This window comes from Bactrocera tryoni, unplaced genomic scaffold, assembly GCF_016617805.1.
Source record: "Bactrocera tryoni isolate S06 unplaced genomic scaffold, CSIRO_BtryS06_freeze2 scaffold_7, whole genome shotgun sequence".
NCBI classification, from domain to species: domain Eukaryota; kingdom Metazoa; phylum Arthropoda; class Insecta; order Diptera; family Tephritidae; genus Bactrocera; species Bactrocera tryoni.
Genome location: NW_024396366.1, coordinates 16215302 through 16232191, shown reverse-complemented (window position 1 = coordinate 16232191; position 16890 = coordinate 16215302).

Genomic DNA, 16890 nt, shown 5'->3' with positions numbered 1-16890 from the left:
AACAAAAATACTAGGCATCCAATGGAATGCGATATCGGACCAGTTTTCATACACGACTGAGTCCATATCCGCATTATTCGCTGTTACAAAACGCCAAATCCTCTCCTCGGTGGCAAAACTTTTTGACCCCGCAGGATGGCTTTCGCCAATTATGATACAAGCGAAAATCCTGATCCAAGAATTATGGCTAGACGGAACTGACTGGGACGAACAAGTGAAACCTCTTCGCTTAGAAAAATGGTCCCAGTTCGCTAATAATTTGAACGACATCTCGAAGATACAAATACCACGGTGGGTAAACTATTCCCCCGAATACAAAGTGGAACTACACGGTTTCTGCGACGCCTCTGAAAAGGCATATTGTGCCACTATTTATGCGCGCACACAAAACGATATTGCAACCACAAGTCACTTGCTGGCGGCAAAAGCAAAAGTCGCACCTCTAAAGCCATAAGTCTACCACGACTTGAACTCTGTGGCGCTCTGCTACTAGCAAAGCTAGCTTCAATAGTGCAGACCCACTTAAATATGGCGAAATATAGATTATATTTGTGGTCCGATTCCGAGATAGTTCTAGCCTGGTTAGAAAAACCAACACATGCGTGGAAAACTTATATTTCTAACCGAACATCTGAAATACTTGACCTAGTAGGATCAGCCACTTGGCGTCACGTAGCCAGCGCTGACAATCCTGCTGATTTAGGTACAAAAGGATGCAAACCTCTGCATCTTGCCACCTCCACCCTCTGGTGGAATGGCCCCCGATGGTTAACAGAATCTCCCGATTCTTGGCCACAATCGCCCATGCGCAACATACTTGCCCCAGAAAGTCCTAAAATCGACACTTATCATGCAACACTGGATGACACTGACATCCTTGAACGATTTTCATCGTTCCCCCGAGCCCTCCGGGTAGTTGCCTATATGCTCAAGTTTCCAGAGCGACTTCAACTTAAAGCTAAAGGAGCAACTTATCTCCATTGCGATAAATTGACGCACCAAGACTTACAAAAAGCAAAGGTCGCTCTTATCGCATCAACTCAAACGCGCTACTTCAGCCGCGATATAGAATTACTAAGAGAATCGAAGCCTATTGATAAAAAGAGCTCACTCTTAGTATTAAACCCATTTCTAGACACGAAAGGTCTGCTTCGTGCGAATGGTCGGCTTGCAAATTCAAGCCTAACATATAATGAACGCCACCCTATAATTATACCTGAGAGGTGTCCATTTGCCGCCTTATTCATCGCATATATCCACATACTAATGCTCCATGCCGAACATCGCCTCATGCAACATATGGTTCGCCAAGAGTTGTATATACCCCGACTTAAGCCCCAAATAAAAAAGTGCATTTTCATGTGCAAAATCTGCACTATGCATAAGCAGAAAATGCGATCGCAGATTATGGCAGCACTTCCACCTAAACGCTGCAATTTTGCTCTGCCTTTCACCACTACAGGTGTAGATTTTGCTGGGCCTTTTATGATAAAGGCATCCTTGCTAAGGTCTCCTACCCTCATGAAAGGCTATGTGGCTGTTTTTGTCTGTTTCACGACAAAAGCAGTACACCTTGAGCTATGTACGAATCTGACGACGTAGGCTTTTCTGGCGGCTTTTGCCCGTTTTGTCGGACGACGAGGCCTTCCATCAAAAGTCATTAGCGATAATGGTAAAACATTTATCGGAGCCCAAAAGCAACAGAAAAACAATTTGTGGATTTTATGAAACAAGTCTCACCAGACATTGTACAAAAATATGCTCCCCAAGGTATCAATTGGCAGTTTATCCCCCCAAGCGCTCCACATATGGGTGGCTATTATGGGAATCTGCCGTAAAAAGCTTCAAATCTCATTTTAAAAAGATAGCTGGCAACCACAAATTTAATTATGAAGAATTCACGACACTCTTAACTAGAATTGAAGCCGTTCTCAACTCACGTCCTCTCGCAGCTCTCTCGCAAGATCCTGAAAAAATGCGTCTAAGCTTGGAGATTGTGTCTTGATCAATGATGATTGTCTCCCCCCCACCGAATGGCGGCTTGGCCGCATAGAGAAGCTCTACTACGGCTCCGACGGTCATATTCGCGTAGTCGATCTCCGCACTCAAACGGGAACACTAACCAGGCCGCTCGTCAAGCTATGCTTTTTGCCAACCGCCGATAAAACCGAAAAGTAAATCGAAAATAACGCAACCGTAATTAATAAACAGAGAAACGAAAAATAAATAATGTTAAAATGCTCCAATATCAATAACTAGCAACAAACACCAAGAAAGGGGAGTCGATCCACATGACGACTCACTCGTGCCACATTTCGTGGCACCAATGCCCATATGAATATATATATGTATGTATATGTTAATTAAAATAAAATCTTTTAACAGATAACAATGGATTCCGAGATTCCAACTGCGCCCACGCCCACAATACGTTCGGCAGTTACTGTTCCGCGCTCGAAGACTACACCAGTCGCAGCGCCGCGAACCACCATAACCACCGCAGCTCCCCGAGCAGTTTCAACGGCTCCACAAAACGACATGCGATCAACGGCTCCGGAACCACCACAACTCGAATGCGCTCTGTGCCGCCGTCGTCATCGGTTGCCACGCTGTGGCATCTTCAAGGGGATGACTCCTCAGCAACGCCAGCAGGTCGCTCAGGCACATGGACATTGCCTGAATTGTCTGGCACCCACTCATCTTACACAAGAGTGCACAACGGGCTACCAGTGCCAAGTATGCATGCGTCCCCACAACACACTACTACACCGCACCGGCGTACTCGATGGCGGGCGTCATGATGCTCATCGCATCCGTAATGACATCAGAAGACCCAAGCGATCGCAACCACGCAGGCCGGCATACCCTGCGGAGCACTCACGTTCGTGGCGTCACCGCACTCCTCCACCGAACCGGAGGCACCAACCAAGGCCGCAATCGCGCCGTTCCACAGGCCTCAGCAACGTGGTAGCCACGTTACAACGGCTTCAGAGGCTACTAGGCTAGATACTCGCCTAGGGGGGCCAGGATGTACAAATGAGCATCCTCCCCTCAACACACACACACCCCAACGATTCAAACTGGCATCACTAACACACAACCTTCACCACACCACATCGATTCAAAACTTACATCACTAACCCGCAATCTTCACCACACCACACCACACTTACAACCCACATTCTACACGAGAACGACACACACCGACACCCACACTTACACACATATGCATCATCCTATTCAGCACCTACGGGGATAAAGAAGGACCGATTACCAGATTCCGGTCAGTTCATTAGCGACATCATCAGCGATCGGTCGACTTTATCTCTGCGCGTCCCGCTTCCAATCCGCCAATATCCAGATGCTCACCGCAATAAAATTTGCTTGATATATGTACATTAATCATTTTCAATAATTATACACACTGCAGGGTTTTTTTTGGTTTTTCTTAAAAATAAAAGGCTGTTTGGTGTCTGCCGACCACACACTCGCGGATAAATTCATTTCTTTCCTATTTCTGTATTTGTGGTACGAAATTCCAAAAGGTGAGTGCAGAGAAATTACACCATTAAACATGCATATCAACGAAACTCCAGTTTGCAACATTGCCAAAAATAGCGCTATGGCGAAGACTCTCCAGGTATGCAAATTGATAATTTGGGACGAATGCACAATGGCCCACAAGAGGTCGCTGGAGGCACTAGATAGGACGTTAAAAGATTTACGTGATAACCAAAACATTTTTGGTGGAGCTATGATACTGTTGTCAGGTGATTTTCGTCAGACTCTAACAATTAACTACTAACATGCGAGTGCTTTTGCAACAAGATCAAACTGCGACTGTGTTTTCGAAGCAGTTGCTGGATATTGGTAATGGTAAGGTCGCAGTTGACAGCTCGACCGGATTAATGACTTTTCCCACAGATTTCTGTCACTTCACAGAATCGAAAAAGGAGCTTATTCAGCGTGTTTTTCTTGACATTAAACAACAATATAATAACCACGATTGGCTAAGTGAACGAGCGATATTGGCAGCAAAAAACAAAGATGTCGATGATCTCAATGCTACCATTCAGAATTTCCTTCCAGGAGAGTTGTTTACGTACAAATCAGTTGACACGGCCACAAACCAGGATGACGTAGTCAACTATCCTACAGAATTTTTAAATTCATTGGACTTGCCTGGACTACCACCATATAATTTGAAATTAAAAGTAGGGTCAGTTGTTATCAGGCTGCGTAATATTAATCAATCTCGACTTTGCAATGGAACGAGATTGGTTGTGAAGAAACTCATGAATAACATCATCGAAGCTAAAATAATCAAAGGAAAATACAAAGGAGAGGATGTCTTAATCCCACGAATACCTATGATTCCAACGGATTTGCCATTTGATTTTATAAGGTTGCAATTTCCCGTGCGTCTGGCGTTTGCGATGACCATAAATAAATCGCAAGGCCAATCGTTGCAAGTTTGCGGAATAAACTTAAAGTTTCCCATGTTTCGCACAAGGACAATTGTACGTTGCGTGTTCGCGTGTCGGAAAACCAACATCCTTATTTATTTACGCACCGCAAAAAAAAACTAAAAATATTGTCTACCAGAAAGCACTATATTAATTAACTGTATATGATCCTAACTGTGTTGTATTTAATTTAAGCAAAGATTTCTTCTTGGCTTTTGGCTGTCTTCAATAACTTGAATGTCCTGTATGTCTTCGGCCGATAAATTTCATTCACAGAATGCCTCCTCAGATGATGAAGATGGCATTGTAGAAACGTGTTTTGGTTTAGATAGCAGCTTTTGCTTTAATATATTTTTTTGTACTTTTGCCCTGTTCACGCGTATTATTCGTTCTACATTCTTACCACACTTGGTACAAAATCTGAAGGTAACATCGATTATGTTGTAGCATTCGTCGCATCTTAATAATAATTTAATACAATCTGGACAGTTATTATTTTTTTCTGCCGTTCCATCCACTTTTTACAAAACGGACAATGCATTTTAAGAAGTTGAGGGATATATAGCTTCACTATAACTATATTATAGTTGTTTGAATTCTTTATTTTCTCGATGACAGATGTAGTTCTTCTTCTTTTCCTATCCATGGCCATCGTCAAAAAAAAAACGACAGATGTAGTTTGATAGTTATAGTGTAAATATTTGTCAGCATTCACTCAAAAAAAATTGTCTATGGTAAAATGTCACTTGAAATGTTAACGTCTCTTTGCTGTGCATCTATACTATATTTCATTAATATTCCTAAAAATCTACAAGCAGCAAATTTCAATAAAATTAAAAAAGTATTGTGTCGTGTGTTTGTGACTTACTACATATGCCTCCAATAATTAGGAGGTGCGAAGTTCGCCGGGTCAGCTAGTCTATATATATAAAAATAAGTCCGTATATGTACGTCGCCGAATTAATCATAAACGCTTAGTGCGATTTCAACCAAACTTATACACTACGTAGGCAGTGGCCCATATATGGTTTATATGAAGCTTGGTTGAAATCCGATAACGCATGTGTGTGCGGTGCATGTGTGAAGTGAGTGTGTTTTTGTTGCAGACATTTTTTGTACCGCATACAGCATTCATTAGTATTGAATACATTTTGGTCCTTTGTGTATTGGAGAGCATTGCACGGAGTGATGCAAATAGCAATTTGTTATCATTTCTCTTTTCTCTTTGGACGTCATTGGTGATTGATCTTATCATAATCGATTTTTGACAATATTAATTTCTTCATTTCGTGGTGAGTATTTTGATAAAAACAAATTAATTTTCGTTCTAATCATCGTTTTAATTTGAATATTTGGTTAAAAAAAAATTGAAAAAAAACAATGATTAATGAGATAAAAATCGATTGTTTTGCTAAACAAGTGTTCTGATTGTTACAAGTGCATCATATGATTTTGTGACATAATCTCAAATTTGATATTTTGTGAAAAAAATTAAAAAATTAAGTGAATTTTTTTATTTAATATACGATTAGTGAGCTAAAAATTACTTGGATTTTTTGGCCAATTTTTAATTGAATTTTGTCACATTTTCAGCAGATTTTCGTGTATTTTTGTCACTTTTTGGTGCTTTTCGAGTGCAGACGATCTCGAACGTTTCATTTTCGATTCAGAACGGTAAGACGAAATTTATTTAGATTTTTTGGCCAAATTTTAATTGAATTTTGACACATTTTCAGCATATTCTTAACAATTTTCGTGACTTTTTGGCGCTTTTCAAGTCCAGAATTTGCTGGATTTCATCAATTTATTACTGAAGTTCTTTATTATCTTTAGTTTAGTTTCTTCTAAAAATGCCACGAAGAGCAAGAGCTTCATTAACATAATGATTTGATTAATACTTTTCGGACAGCACTTGATCAGATGCCGTGTGATGATCATAAAATCGTAATTCGTGCTGATAGAAGACCAATCGGAGAACACGAACGAAGATTTAATGCACCTATAAATAATGAAGTTGCTGTGGTGATTGTCGGCGATGAGTTTCAATCACGTGACATTGTATTGCGTAGAAGAAATAATCAATTACAACGTGTTTGTGAAACACATCGCTCTTACGATGCCCTACAGTACCCAATTTTGTTTTGTCGGGGTGAAGATGGATATTCTATTAATTTAAAAATGGTAGATCCCGAAAACCCACGTGAGTGTTTGTTGTGTTTAATATACTCTTCCAATTTTGTTTAACAAGAATTAGTATGAAGTGATTTAAATTTCCATTTGTTTTTTTTTTTTTCTCTTCAGAACCTGAAGTCAATAAAAATGTCAGCGCTATGAACTATTATGCATATAAAATTATGATACGACAAAATCAGGAAAATCATATTTTGACATGTCGGAGACTCTTTCATCAATATGTCGTAGACATGTATGCAAAGATAGAAACAGAGCGTTTGAACTTTATTCGATTCAAACAACGGAAGTTGCGATCAGAAGAGTATATACATCTACATAATGATGGAAATGTTGACAATGTTGGACAAGTTGTTATTTTACCAGCAAGCACAGGCAGTCTAAGGCATATGCATGAATATGCACAAGAAGCCATTTGCTATGTTCGTTTGTATGGTCGACCAGATTTGTTTATTACATTTACATGTAATCCACAATGGGACGAAATCAAGCAATATTTATATGAAGGGCAATCTTCTACAGACCGTCACGACATAACTGCACGAGTTTTTAGACAGAAGCTGAAGTCATTGATGGATTTTATTATTAAACATCAGGTTTTCGGCGAAGTTCGATGTTGGATGTATTCGGTGGAATGGCAAAAGAGAGGATTACCACATGCCCATATTTTGGTATGGTTAGTCAACAAAATAACAAGCGATCAAATAGATGACATCATCTCAGCAGAAATTCCTGATCAGGAAATTTATCCAGGTTTATTTGATGTTGTTACCAAAAGTATGATTCATGGTGTTCTAAATATTAATTCGCCATGTATGAAATATGGGAAATGCACGAAACGGTATCCCAGAGATTTGATTTCCGAGACAATTAATGGAAATGATGGTTACCCATTGTATCGCCGACGCTCAACAGATGATAATGACAAATCAATCAATCTACGAGTCAATAATCGAGATATTACAGTTGATAATAAGTGGGTTGTCCCCTATTCGCCAATACTATCAAAAGCATTCAAAGCTCATATTAATGCAGAATATTGCAATTCTGTTAAATCGATTAAATATATCTGCAAGTATGTAAATAAAGGCAGCGACATGGCTGTGTTTGGTGTTGCAGAGAACCGAAATGATGAAATAACGAAATACAAGACTTGCGTAGTAATGATCAACAGCTATTTGGTGGCGCTTTGATTCTGTTGGCTGGTGATTTTCGTCAGACATTGCCTGTGATTCCCCGTTCAACACCAGCAGATGAATTAAAAGCATGTTTAAAGTCATCTTATTTATGGAGACATGTACAATTACTCAATTTAACTACAAATGTGCGAGTACAAATTCAAAACGATCCATCGGCCGACACATTTTCAAGGCAACAGTTGGCAATAGGCAATGGTCAACTTGCTGTTGGTCGTGAAACTGGCTTAATCACTTTACCATATAACTTTTGTAATATTGTACCGATAAAAGAAGAATTGGTGTCAAGTGTTTTTCCAAATATTGCAGAAAATTATCGCAATCATAATTGGTTAGCTGAAAGAGCTATACTGGCCGCTAAAAATAAATACGTTGGTCAAATGAATGCAGACATTTTAACCCATGCTCCTGGCGAGGTTGTAACATATCAATCAGTTGACACGGTTACGAATCAAGACGACGCTGTTAATTATCCGACAGAATTTTTGAATTCATTGGATTTACCCGGATTTCCACCTCATCGTCTACAATTGAAAGTGGGTGCTCCCATTATTATGCTTTGAAATATAAATCAACCACGATTATGCAATGGGACAAGATTAGCGGTTAAAAAGTTCATGAACAATTTGATCGAAGCAACAATTTTAAAGGGAAAGTTTAAAGATGAAGATGTATTGATTCAGATTTACCTTTTGAGTTCAAAAGACTAAAGTTTCCAATACGTCTTGCATTTTCTATTACAATAAATAAAGCGCAAGGGCAATCGTTGGAATTGTGTGGAATTGATTTAGAATATCCTTGCTTTTCACACGGCCAGTTATATGTTTCGTGCTCACGTGTTGGCAAGCCTTCAGTTTTCTTTATCTACAAAACAACTCATGGCAAAACCAAAAATGTTGTCTACGAAACAGCTCTAAGATAGTTTAAGTGATACATAGTCTAAGATTGTAAGAAACTAGAATTAAAAGTTGAATAATTGGGAACAAAACAAACTTTACTAAAAACAAGTGTGTTTCTTTTCTTATTTTGTTTTGCCGTGCGAAGCAGGCACCGGGTCCGCTAGTATCAAATAAAATTTTAAAAGAAGTACAAACAAATGTAGTTGGACAACATAATATTGCTATTGAAATTAAATATAAATTAAATATAATAAAAGATGAGATAATTAATATAGACTCTGCAATACATTGGGCAAAAGCCGGCATAGTTAATTCTTATATTTTGTCAAATGAAAAATTAAATATATTACAATACACACTAGGGAAAAATAACTTTACACTAAATAATATTCAAGAATCTATCGAATTAGCAAATGTTAAGCTTACATCAAATGAAACTATGTTACTATACATTATTGGAATACCATTATCTAATAAAGATCTTTGTGAATCAATTATGATAAAACCAGTAAAAATAAAAAGGAATATAAATAAGATTCCATTTGAAAATGTAATAGCGTGTAAGAATAATAAAATATTTCGTATAAGGAACAAATGTAAAGAATATAATAGTATAAAAATATGTAGCAACACTACCTGTGTCCCTCGTCTACTAAAGAGTAAACCGGCAGAATGCATTTTAATAAATAATCAGCACATACCATCGGTAGAAAATATATCACCTGGCATTATATTACCAAACCAATATAACGGTACAGTAAAAATTGACAGCCAAAGTATACATCTTTCCGGATCATATGCAGTAGAAGACCATAATTCCACGGTGTGGATAGAAAACCAAACATACTCATTTAATGAAAAATTTACCAGCAAACCGTTAGCAGCAATTTTAAGAATTTATAAAATTTAATTTATAAGAAATATTAAGTTTGGAGATGATGAAGGAGCTTCATCTGAACAACACACATCATCTGGAAAAACTAAAAATAGCCCACACTGCAGCTTTAATTACCAATTTTTCGCTCATAATCATCTGCATGATGTGCATAATCGTAATTATCACCATTTTGAGTCTAAAAAATAAATGCAAAGCAAGTATAACAGAGCTATCAAATTACCATGTAAATGTTAATCTGAACGATCATAATGAAGTCAAAACACCTGAAATACCAACACTAGAAGGGTCAATAACTCTGACAGATCAAATGCAGCGAACAAACGGGGACGTTTTGACGGCGGAGGAGTTAACACAAAACATATTCATAATTATAGCTGACGCTAATATTTCGCAATCAGAAATAAAGTTATAGCTGACAGTAATATTTTCGTCAACAACAGGAAGCGAACATCCGCCACGAGCCGCAAAGGTGCAATTCCACAGAACTGCAAGTTACGGGACAGGTAGATTAAGGTTACTTTTAGCTTAAGAAAGAATATGTAAGTCAGTTGCAATTTAAAGTTTAATAAAGAAGGTCATACGGACCCAATTAAAATAAAACCACTTTTTTTTCGGAGCTCTAGCAAAAAACCCGATAACTTAAGTTTTCGCTAAGACCAAAAATGTGTCCGGCAGTAAAAATCAAAAATATTTTAGTACCACAAGCGAATGAAGTAACTTATCTTGGTATTCACCTAGATAGAAGACTTACGTGAAGAAAACATACATATATCTGGTAAAATAACTTGCACGAAGATAAGAGCTACAAATTTAAATTGGCTTTTAAATTATAATGCGGTCATAAAGCCGATTTGGATGTATGGCATTCAACTGTAGGGTACGACCTGTGCAACTAATGTTGACCTAAAACAAAAGTTGCAATCAAAAATGCTTAGTACAATTACGTGTTCACCGTGGTACATGCGTAATGAAAATATCAATAAAAACCTTGGTATTCCTATGGTAAAGAAAGAAGTAGAAGACAGCAGAATTAAATATATGTATATTAGGGCGGGTCGATTTAAAAATCGCCCATTGCTCTATGAAAATCATGTTCTAGAGATCAAAATAAGATACTTTGCCGAATGAACCATACCTCAAAAACGAATTTTGATGTCCCCCAATTTGGGTCGAACTTTTGGGTAGGGGCAAATTTTGAAAAATCCCACTTTGACCCATTTAGAGTGCTCCAATCGAGTCCAAATGTATGACCGACCCCCACTAACTTTGGACCGCCGATCCACCCATGCCAGTGGCACACCCCCTGGAACTTCCCTGGGGGGTTCCCCATACAATCATTTAAGAAAATCACCATTTTTGGCCTGTACATGAAAAAATCAGCTAAATTGCTATGTTTTTTCTTTATTTATTTGTAATAATATCTATTTTTTCTCTTAAGAAATTTATTTTGTCAGAACATATGTAAATGAAAAAAATTAATTTAAGTGATGATCTTAAACTAACAATAGACAATTGTGTTTGCCTTTGAAAACACTTATGCTTAAGATATGTGTACATACTGTCGGTATGTACAGTAGATTGGTGTTAAGATGTGTGTATGCACTCAGCATGTGGTGCATACATAAATTAGGATAAGGAATGCTATAAATAAAGAAGCTCTGGGCAACCAGAGCTGAGTTCTATTTAACAACCGAAACCCTACGCGTCTTACTTTACAATTACCATTTCATTCTTATTACCTCAAAAAGTTTACAATGAATCCACCATCCTCTACACCGCAAGATGAAGCAACTACATATCTGGATATCTCGAGATATTATTTTTACTTAAGCGAACGTGCTTAAACAGAACAAAAATAGTTTTCCCATAAATCATTCACTATTCAAGTACAAGATAAGTTGATTGGAATTTGGGAAAAACTTGGTATGGAAATAATGCTGAAAAAAATGTATGTAATAAATTGAATAAATTGCTTGACAAGTATCAAGAGCATATCAAGAGAAGAAACAACACCCAACAATTTACAGAGTATGTAAAATCTCTGGAAACAATTTTTTACATTGCAACATGTAAATGCGATTCGAAGGCAGCTCCATGTGCATGCGGCTGGGTTCCCGAACGCCTCAAAGAGTTCATGCACGATCAGCATAATCAGAGAAGACTAACAATGAATGCATTTATGATGGAAACTGAAGAGGGAGCAACGTCTATGTAATCAATGCCAACATACCAAGATCCCGATGATTCAGCATACGCACCGCCATAGTAGTAGCATCAGCATTGGGAACCGCTCTTTTGCAAGATTTTAAAATTAAAGATAAGCATGGGAAACCTCTCACCATGGATAAATCGAAAGTTCGCAGAGAAAAAGAGAAATGCAGACAAGAAGTGCTTCGCAAACGGTTAGATGATACCAATTCGATGGCAGAAAAGATGATACTTTAACGATAGATAAAATTGATGAGAAGTATCATACTAGGATGGTAAAAGAACCTCATCTTGTTATTTTGAGAGAACCCAATTCTGAATTGATTGGTTACGTAAGACTGGAACATGAAACCGCTGAATACAAACAACCAAATTAAATGGTTTTTTCAACGATAAAAATATATCACTGGATACATTAATTGGAATATGCACTGACGGTGAGCCAACAAACACTGGCCCACACTTTGGAATTATACGACGATTCGAATTGCGGTTAAAAAGACTATGGCATTGGTTTGTTTGCCTTCTACACTTCAACGAACTTCCGTTTCGGCATTTGTTTGAAGCTTTGGACCAAGAACGGCAACCGGAAAACTGAGCCCTCAAATCGAAACTTGTGAAACTCTTCCGGTAAGTTATTGCTATCACTCATTTATAATAATTGTCAACCATTTTTAATTATTTTATTATTATATATTTTTAGGTGGTGGACGGCTTCCAGAAAATTGAGTTGCAAAATATGCCCCCTGCTCCAGAAAAAAAAAGAATTTTCCACCGATTCGAGTTCCGGTGGATCTGGCTAACATCGAACCAGGGAAAATTGTACATTCTCGGTGGCTCACCAAGGCCGCTAGATTATTGCGATTATATGTGACAACGGAAAATCCAGATGCAAATTTAAGAATTCTGGTTAAATTTATAATTAAATTTTATGTGCCAATGTACTTCAATATCAAGTATTACAGCTCTGTCGTGTACGGCATTGCATTATTTTTCAAGTTCATTGGTTGGTCACGATTTCTAGAACCTCGCGTACGCTAAATTGTCAATCAAGTAATTAAAGATAATTCATATTATGCGCATTCGGAAAATATCTTGTTATCAATGTTGTTTGATGATAGGAAAGAAAAGCGCGACTGTGCCATCAAGAAAATTCTACGCTATCGAACCGATGTTGACGAGCCAATGGAACTTAGAGTTTATAAAAAAACCAGATATAAACTTTAATTGCACAAGTTATACGGAAATGATAAATTTGCATGATATAAATATCGTATTTGAACCACCATTCACGCGAAGCATTCCGTACGATACATTGAAAGAATATTTAAATCAAGATGATCCACCGTTTAATGATACAAAAATTCCATCACACATACAAGGAACGGAACGACATGTTCAATTGCTAGCTAGCGTTTCCAAACGGGTTATACCGGAAAATGTAGAGGCTGTTATGGCGACAACATTAAAGAGCCGTGCGAAATTGCCCAGACTTGAAAGTAAAAATGACTTCAAACAATAATTTTTTTAAATTTCTTTTCTATAACTCACTTAAATTAATTTTTTTCATTTACATATGTTCTGACTAAATAAATTTCTTAAGAGAAAAAATAGATATTATTATAAATAAATAAATAAAAATAAAGAAAAAGCATAGCAATTTAGCTGATTTTTTCATGTAAATCACCAAAAATGGTGATTTTTTGAAATTATTGTATGGGGAACCCCCCAGGGGAGTTCCAGGGGGTGTGCCACTGGCATGGGTGGATCGGCCGTCCAAAGTTAGTGGGGGTCGGTCATACATTTGGACTCGTTTGGAGCACTCTAAATGAGTCAAAGTGGGATTTTTCAAAATTTGCCCCTACCCAAAAGTTCGACTCAAATTGGGGGAAATCAAAATTCGTTTCAGAGGTATGGTTCCTTCGGCAAAGAATCTTATTTTGATCCCTAGAATATGATTTTCATAAAGCAATGGGCGATTTTTTTGCCTCCCCACAAATCCACCCGGCCTAATGAATATCTAAACTCCGAGATCATCCAAACGCTTTGGCTAATGCTTTGGTACATTCCTGCTATCAAACACGCCTTAAAAGAAGAGATATGCCTGCATACGTATCACCAAAACAGCTCAATAATATGTTTGAGCTTGTCTAGTTTTTAAATGGATTTAAGATTTTATAAATTATTGTTAGGCTATTAAAACAAAAATCAGATTCAATAAATAAAGTGAATCAAGAATAACTTTGAGGAAGTTAGAATACTTCAATTAATTTAATAATGTCAAATTAATTTTTTAGCAAATGGCCATTCCAATACTTAATCTTGAAGAAAACCCCTAACAGTAAAAACAAATACGGAGAAAAATGCCACATCAAAATAACCTAACGATTTGACAAATAACATTTGGCAAGTTTTATGTGAACAATTACCAATCTGGCGACTCTAACTCAAATATTTGACTTTACTAATAGCACAAGGTTCTGACCAGTCTGTTGAAGAATTCCATCAGGCCGTTTACAAGCATTTATCATTGATTCTTTATAAAATAGGCTGTACGTTAGACAGAGAATCAGAACAACTAATGAGAGATAATGCTCTTGATACTTTTGTTCGCGGATTACGTGGAGATCTTTCGCGTCTTCTCGGCATGAAGAGAGATAGAGAATCAAATAAACCGTAGCAATCATGCGTCAAATAGAGAACAACAAAGCATATTTCGAAATCAACCCACTAAACCAAAGTTAGTACCATTCCAGATTTGACCGCCAATCATTTACATTTTTAGGCTAGACCATTCCTTCCACTTAGAATTAGCACACAACCAAACCCAACTATGAGTCCCAGACAATCAAATAATTTTTTGAACTAACACAAAAAAGACTGATATCCGTAATCAATTCGCACAGAATCATAACGTTTAACGACAAATACACCAACCATTTCGTCTTAGTGTTGCCAAACCACAACCGCGACCAAAACCCATGGACATTGGCAGGAGTATCTAAGTAAACTAAGCGGATTAACTACATGAACAATTTGATTTAGGTAAAAACTACCCATGCGCGGAAAAGCCAAACGACAAAGGAATTTTAATATCCAGACAGACACCTACTAACAAACAGATACAGAAGAACCAATACCAATTGTGGCTGATTACCAGCAAACTATTTTAGATGATATTTTAGAAGAAGAAGATCGGACAGATAACGATGAAACACATAACGACTATACCGAAACTGTTGAAAAAATTTACCAAGAACAACAATACGATTTTACTTGTCTTTATTTTTTAGAATAACTGAGTCTTCACTTCCATACTTCGAATGACGAAATGGCTAATTTGTTTAATGATCCAAAACCAATTGTTAAATTCTGTTTGTTACCCACACTCATAATATTTCACGGAATATTGGGAAATAACAGATTGAAGGAAATAGGTGCAATTGTTGACACCGAAAGAGGTAAATTGATGCAAAGGAGAAAAAATTTCAATCAGTAAATGTATTTGTCGGAGATGGCTCAATTTCCATTTTTTATTTTACGCAGCAAGTTCTGTTCGTCTCTCGGTGGCACAACACTAACTAACTCGTCGCGCACATTCTAAGCTACTTCACACTACACTTCTATGCCCCTACGAACAGACCTTACTCAGCAGCAGAGTATATTTCTTTCCCTGAGCCGCTGTGCGTTCTGAGAACCGTTAGCGACATCGTGTCGCCATTCAAAACTGTACATGCATGCACAACGGTCCAACTAACCATTCTATGCCGAACATATACAGTGGGCTAATTTACCATTCTACGACACGGCCTTCCTGACAAATCACACGTCCTCGTGTGTTAAATCTAGGACAAGATTTTCAAACGTCAAATTTTTTTAACCATTTACTTCATTAACTTTTATTTCTATAAAGTTTACATTTTTATACAAAACAATCAAATTGGTTTCACAATACCATCACATAAACTTTTTCATAACATTATCTTTTAAATCAAACTTAACAATTCTTCTTTTCTATAATTCCAATTTTGATGTGTAGTTATTCTTACTGATCCCCGCCACAACAAATCCTTCTGTTATGGTGCGATCATCTCTGACCCCCGCCATAACAATTCCATCTGTTATGGTGCGGTCTCTATATCCCCTCTTGGGATTCTAAGGCAACTGCTGTGCCTTCTTTTTCTCTATTTCTCATTTGAGAGTCAGATGCATCTCCTCTAGAGTTATCTAATTCTCTATCAATTTCTTTTCTTAATTCTCTATTGGGCAATGCCCTCAAAAACTCATGTGCATACTTATAAGTTCTTTTGCTTATTAAAGACTTTAAGACATACCTATCGCCATCTAGTTGTTCGATTATTTCGAACGGACCTTTAAATTTCGGATCAAGCTTAGTTTGGTGACGCTCTTTCGTTTTTAGTAACACATGGTCTCCTACATTATATTTTATTATCTTTGCTTTATTCTTATCATATCTAAGTTTGTCATAACGAGCATTAGCCTCCATATTTTCCTTGGCTTGTTTTCTTATAGACTCTCTATCAATTACATTGTCCTCTTCTTCACTTATGGGTAACAAACAGAGAGGTCTAGATTCTCTACCAATTAGTAGTTCTAATGGACTGAATTTTGTGACTCGATTGGCGGTGCAATTCATTGCCAATTGTACTTCTGATAAAGCATCTTGCCACGACCTCTGACTGGTTTCGACAGCTGTCAACATACTCTTAAGTGTGCTCATTATACGCTCTACCTGGCCATTTGCCCTACTCGCGCCTGTAGCAATTAAGTGTAGCTCAATCTTTTGGGAGGAACAAAATTTACGGAATCCTGAGCTTGCAAAATTACGTCCCTGATCCGCTATAATGCGTGTAGGCACACCAAACAAGCACACAACGGCTTTAACAGCTTTGATTGAACATTCAGTATCAATATTTAAGGTGTGATGTAAGTAAACAAATTTCGTGAACGCATCTACCAAGACAATTACGTATTCCTTTAGGTCATTCTTTCCACTCATCTTTCCTGTTATG